Source organism: Neomonachus schauinslandi, chromosome 2 (genome assembly GCF_002201575.2).
Source record: "Neomonachus schauinslandi chromosome 2, ASM220157v2, whole genome shotgun sequence".
Classification (NCBI taxonomy): Eukaryota; Metazoa; Chordata; class Mammalia; order Carnivora; family Phocidae; genus Neomonachus; species Neomonachus schauinslandi.
This window is the reverse complement of record NC_058404.1, coordinates 188,651,024-188,658,140: the sequence shown is the minus strand read 5'-3', so window position 1 is coordinate 188,658,140 and position 7,117 is coordinate 188,651,024. Positions and strand designations below refer to the sequence as shown.

The 7,117-nt window shown below is 37.3% G+C and overlaps 1 pseudogene; it reads right to left on the bottom strand.

Annotated features, from left to right (window-relative positions):
* Positions 1-4,903: 4,903 nt before the first annotated feature.
* LOC110571330 lies at positions 4,904-6,150 on the bottom strand (annotated as a pseudogene).
* Between the last annotated feature and the right edge of the window lie 967 nt (positions 6,151-7,117).

The window sequence follows — 7,117 nt, the reverse complement described above, 5'->3', positions numbered from 1 at the left end:
CCCAGATATTTGAATGATTTTTCTCCCCACTCACCCTGCTTACCTGAAAAATCAACTAGCTCACATCTTATAAACTTTTCCTCTAATTTGTGAGTCAGCCTAGAGAAAGCTTCCTAGTCTATAATGGTTACAGCTCTCCTTTGGAAATACAGAAGTTTCTGGAATGAAGATATATTATTGACAAACTGGATAATTGCAAATGGAAGATTGGCATGAAGAGTTGTTTAATTAAATAACTTTCAATTCTGTTACAGGAGAGCTTTGATTTTGGTTGCATAAATCAAGGGAATATACTAGCATGATTTTTGTACAAATTTGTGATGACATTTTTCATTAATTTATTCACTCACCCATTCATTCAATTAATAATAGTTCTACACTGGTGAGCCTCAACCCTCAAGCTGAACTGAGCATCTGAAACATCTTTGGGCTATTTTAAAATAGACATGTCGATACCTTGGAAGATTCTTTATCAGTAGGCCCACAATATGTCCAGACAACCATATTATTATGGCTATATAAAAGATGAAATAATGATACATGCCAGAATTAAGAACCATTATTCCAGATGTTCTTCTAGACACTGGGAATATAAAGACCAATAAAAACGGTCTCTATAGGATCTTTCAGTCTAGAACGGTTATGAACCACTAAGTAAAATAATGATCCCTCTTACACATGGCACGGAGACTGAACAATTAACCATGGGAATATATATAGTGGTTGAGGAAATTTCCCACAGAATCATATTTATTTCTACATTTTGGAGTTTAAAATACAATCTAAGCACATTCACCTTATTATGTACACAAGAATATTGGGACTGATTAGAAGTAATAGCAGGAGAAATTATAGTCATAGATTCTTAGAATTAATATTCAAAACCATATTTCTAAAGTTTATTAGACTGTGGCATATGGATGCCAGGCCCAGGTTTTATTCACCATTTTATTGCAAGACCAAAACAGTAAGAGACACATAGAAAACACCCAATAAATTTTTTGTTGAATTAATGACTGACTGAATGAATAATGCAGCTCCAAAATGATTATTACATTGGATATCACTTTGCTTTGACTAAATTAATTTTGCTAATGCCCCCTATTCTTTTAGTGAAAGTCAAGGAAACCTTTTAAGTATTATGAAAGAGGTTTTTTGAACTGCTTCCCCAAATCATGACAGTTATAATGGCTAACAGAAATTATTTTCTCACCTGCTGAGCTAAGTACCTCACCTCTTTAACAATCTATGCAAAGTCAAACGCTATCGCTGCCAAGACGAGATTTTTGAATTCTACATCTTGGATCCTTCTTCCTAGAATATATCCAAAACCAGGTTTGCTGAACCCAAGCAACATGCTCTCAAGGCAATTACACTGCTGCTTTCCAATCCCTGACTGTTTTAGAAGGCAAATAGCATTGGGAAGCAAATCCTGTCAAGAATTAATTATGGAATTAGGTGAAAATGACAAGGATGATAGAGAATTTGAGCCAATTTGGAGAATTAGCTGAAGAATTAAAGCTACAGTAATGTGGCAACATTTGAGAGGATTTATCGTACTCACAGTAGAGCTTTTGCCCTGATTTCAGCACGAGTAAATAACGAAAAGTCTGACACTCTAATTATCAGTCTTGAGACAGAAAGGTGAGAGAATGACCTATCAAGATCAACTCCCAAGAAAAATAATAGCCCACACTCATCTAATGCTCGTACAATGCTGCTGTAATCTGAGCCCTGCCCCAAGCATGTTGTGAATATTGGTTCCTTCCAACCACCCTGTGAGGCAAGTCCAGTTATTAATTGCTCTCTTCCTATTGTTATGGATGAGAGACAGATCTGGTAAGTGTCACAACCAGGATTTGAACCCAAGCTTTCTGGTTCCAATGCCTATGATTTTAACCACTGTGCTCTAAGAGGAGAATTTCAAAACACCCTATTTTGAAGAATATGTTCTTATAAGTTCCTACTGTTGGCTGTTCAGAGATGATAAGTGACATTTTTTTAAGATTTATTTATTTATTTTAGAAAAAGAGAGTGCATGAGTGCACGAGTGGGGGGTGAGGCAGAGGGAGACAGAAACAGAGAGAATCCCAAGCAGATTTCCCACTGAGTGCAGACCCCCATGCCTGCTAGATCTCATGACTCTGAGACCATGAGCTGAGCCAAAATTAAGAGTCTCGGCTGCTTAACTGACTGAGCCACCCAGGTACCCCTAAATACAATGTTTTATAGATCATCTAGCTTCCAGAAAATATTGCCATGTTTTGAAACTCCTCTGCCTTCTATTATGACACTGGTTCTCCATTATTGAAAAGCCAGCCTAATCAGCATTCCTTTTCCCTCCAGAATATAGTAGCATTAAGAGATCTATTGTTAATAATGACCCACTTATAGCTGAGATATTTGAGGTACAAATGTGCACAATAGGCTCTCAAATAAACTGCTGAGATTCCATGACTCTGTAAAAACACTTAGCAGTTTCAGTGATGATGCCTTTGACAGTGTGTTAATGGTGGGAATTCTTTTCAACTGATGGCATAAATATATTTGGAAAATATCCCTGTGCTATGGGATATCAGCTTAGAGAGAGAACTGCTAAATGAAAGCAGGAGTTTAATGGATCAGTTTGTGACTTCTGGAAAAAAAGTAAAGAATTTAATAGAAGACTAAATTCTACTTGTGTGATTATCTCAGCTCTCTTTGAATAGCAGAATTTCAATTGTATCCAGGTGGTCTTGTCACAAAATCCAGCAAGAATCTTTATCCTCTTCTCAAGCCTTCTCAGACAGGCTGCTTGCCCTTAAGAACTGAAAAATCTCCCTTCTTTCCTCTTCAGATTAACCACAAGGATAGGAGAAGTGGGTTTATAAACTTGGCATGATGTCTTTAAATTTGAACTTGGATAATTTGAGGCTTCATTCCAATCATGGCCTTGGTTGTCTTCTACGGTGTGTGCCCTGTATTGTTTCATGGGAATTCTTTTCCTCTCTACTAACAAGGCTGTAAGCTCTTGAAAATGTGATGTGACTGGCGTCTCCCAGATGTAGTCGATAATAACCTTCACCTGCAGGCTTAGTCCAGCCAAATTCCTGAGCGCTTGTGAACTTCTGATCAGCAGCAGCATTGGCATTTGGATCTTACCTTCTTATGTTTCTTCCTTTGGCTGGATTTGTACATTCAGGGTTTAGTTTCTGGGTTGAGTGCTCCACTGCCCCTCTGGAATGGTAATCTTTCTTGAGTCCTAGACTGCCCTTTGCCACCTTGATTTCCCGGTTTTAATACTCCAGGTTGCTGGAATCTATGTGTGAGGAGTTTAAGCTTAAAGAACATAAATGCCTTAACTCTGCCATTTCTAGACATTTGTCTTATTCAGGTAATGCTTGGCCACTAAAGGCAAGGCAATCCCTTTGTAAATCAAGGGGCTGGCTCCATCTTTAATGTTTGATTAAGGACAGCTTTCTAGCTCTACACCTGATTGTCCCCTTCTCCCCCACATCTAGGCAAGCTGAGAGGAAAGCCTACTTTCTCCTTTGGTGCTAATTGGAAGATCAAACCCTGCTCTCCTAGAAAATCTCATTATGTGAGTAAGAAACCTTTCACAACTTCTTTTTTTTTTTTTAAGATTTTATTTATTTATTTTAGAGAGAGCATGAATGTGAGCACTCCACACTGACTGTGGAGCCTGACACAGGGATCCATCTCATGACCCTGAGATCATGACCTGAGCTGAAACCAATAGTCAGATGCTTAATAACTGACTGAGCCACCCAGGTGCCCCAACACTTCGTGACTCCTATATATCTCTATCTATCTATATCTGTCTCCTCTGCTCTCATATCTGCTCTCATCTCCTCTGCCTTAATTCATTTCTCCACAGTCTCAAAACTGAATTATTGCACAAAGTTCCTAGCTAATCTCTCTGCTTTCCTTGACTCCTTAGAACATGCTGGCACCAGGGTTCCATAAATACAAGCCAACATGACACTCCTATCAAAAATTCTCCAATTACTCCACATTTTTGAAATATGACTTACTGGGAATTTTAAGGTTTAGACCTACTCATGCAGACTTACTTCTGGCTAACCTCCTCTTCACCTTTCATACTCCAACAGCAATGAATTGCTTATATTTTCTCTACACCTCAACCCCTCCCCAATATATCAACTGCTTTTGCTTATGTGTACTCTGCCTAGCTAATCCTTTCCTATGCATAGGGCTTTTCCTACTCCCATCCCCCAACCTGCCGGGGAAAATTCTACTTATCCTTTAAGACTCAGATTGGAGGTCACTGTCTCCGATATCTCTGCTGTGACCCCTTAAGGCTGGGTTATGTGTCTCTCTTCTGTATGCATTTCACTTATTAGTTTCCATAGCATGTTTTGTGTCTACCTTTACCATTAGACTGTGATGTCCTTTAGGGCATGGGCTATATCTCATAAATCGCTGTAACTCCAGCACCTAGCAAAGTTCCTGACACATGGCTAATAAACTTTTATTGCACAAGGAGTCTTCAAGCCATAAAATGATTCACAGGAGAATTAATGGAGAAGTAACATGGTCCTAGCACTCCTCTGGGAATCAATGCTCTGTGTGTTGCTAGCAAGGTCACTTAACCTTTCTGCGCCTCCATTCTCTCAGCTGAGAAGAGACCATCTATATTTTAAGGTTCTTCCCAGCTCTATATTTACTATGAAATACAGACTCTTCATGCTGCATTTACGTTTTTGATTATAGAAATTTAACAACTCCCTTGAGATACTTTGCAGACACTACACACGGAGTTAAGAAGCTATTGTGAACTAGGTCATTTACACATGTAGGTTTCCCATGAAAGTAATGTAACTAAATGTAAATTGAATAAACAAATACATTTTTGTAACATATAATCTCTAACTTTGTATAATCATTTATACATGTAAATATATGAATTTTTCTTTATTACATTGTTTGCTTCTGCAACCACGGTCACTTTTCTCTTGACACTGGATGTGAGCTGCTTTCTTCCGTAAAGCTTTCTGCTCTTTAAGGTCGAACCCAAAAGACACCGTGCCACTTCACCTTGAAGAAATCAGCTTCAGGTCTCTTCCTCTTCTTCCAAGAACAGCATGGGACCTTCCTTGATCTTCTGTGTCTCATCAATGTTAACGACAGATTGAGATTGACAAACTTTTGCTTTTCCCAGCTTCTCTGGGAAATTTCCTTTTCCATTTCCTCCTCATCTACCTTCTATTCTTCCTCTTAATCACTAATACCACTAGCCAGTTCTGGACTCTGACCCTTCTGGTCCTTTCCTAATTTTCTGAAGTATGGACATTCTCTCATTGAAGTGAGCTCTAAATTATTCCACTTCATCATTGGTGAGGGAACAATTCTTGACACAATTACTTTATTACCTTAACTCATTAACAATTCTTTGGTGGGTTGTTTATGCATTTGCTGAAGAAATCTTACCTGTGGTACCACAGCAAGACCAGGAGACAGGCCATATTTGGGTATAGGTAACTTGCTCACATCAAATACTTCTTTATCCTTCATTAGATATGTTGAATGAATGTAGGGGACAAAACATCTTTGAGCCTTTTCTTTTAAATCTTGATCTTGGTCTAAAAACAATTCTGATTTTTTTCTAAACATCTGTAAGTTTATCTGGATTAATTTTGATTTCCCTCACAGACAATGAGAGGTTGTTGAATCATCCCTTTTTCTTCTGAGAGAAACAAAATTAATAAAGCTTTGCCATCCTTTCTGTACCTGGCCATTCCACCTCCCTGTGAATATGTGTGCTGGCATTCTTTGGACAATCAAACTGAAGAACCCATTTCATAGCCAGGAAGTCTAGACCCTGGCTGTAATGACAGTAGCAAAGAGCCCTGTCATTCTTTTGCCAAGGGATTCATTATAAACCCCCATTCTCATCATCTGCTGTTGTCAGACGTGGGGAGCAAGGATAGAAGAACCAGGATGTAGCTGGCAGAACACTTGATATGGATACTGAATCTCCTTACAACTGAAGAAAAAGACAATACTTTTCTTCTTGAGGTGCCTTCCCAAAGTGGAATATAACACATTTATTTTTTGCTGTAGCTCACAAACTATGCAGGTCTGTTCCAAAGTGACAGTGGTGCTGTATTTTTCTTTATCATGAACCCAGACATATATATGTGATTTTTAGTCAACAAGGTGTAAAACCCACTCAAATATCTTGAGTTTGTGTGTGTGTGTGGTGGACAGAGTGTGAATAGTTCTGATAAACTATGTACTAAAACCAAAGCATTATTTATTAAAACAACTTTTTTTAAATTAGAATTTACTGGGCATCAAGACTTTTATTATATTCAGGTGCAGTCTAATCAGTAACAATTATATCAAAATTATCAATTAAATTGTATTTGCATGCCACTGGAATAATTATTTCCTCAGTGTCTGGGGAACTTTTTTACTCATTTCTGTATGCTCCTGGTAGAATATAAGTTCTGTAAATTCACTATTTGAGTTAAAATTTTGACCCTGCATTTCCTCCTTATGTGGCCTGAGGCAAGATATTTGGCTTTCCTGTAGCTTAGATTCCTCTTCTATAAAATGGAGATAAATATTAGAGAAACTACACATAGATCAGGTTAGGTATACCACATGCATTACTACATGCAACATGAAAACAAAAATATATAAAATTAAACAATTAGAATAGCATGTAATACATAATATGCTTAAAATATTATCATAGTAGATGCTGCTAAATATATGGGAGATAACATGAAGTTGAGAAGGTATATAGATAATAACAATGTAGTAGTTAAGCCATATACAAAAAGTCTAATAAGAGGTAAAAAAAAATAATGTCCTCATAGAGAGGTGAATTGTGTTATAAGGATTCAAATTTGAGATATATCACTGACATTTAAATTTTCCTAAAAATGCATTGTTGTTCAGTCAAAAAAAATATCCAAAATGTAATACATTGTGCTGCATGCTGAAAATAGAATGGGAAAAAACATATGGTTCATGTCCTTATGGCACTTTCAGTAGAGAAGGTATACACTGAATAATTTTTTGCTTTTATGGAATTGAGAATAATAAAGTTTGATGTCCTATGTAAACACATAAAAAATAAATCCAA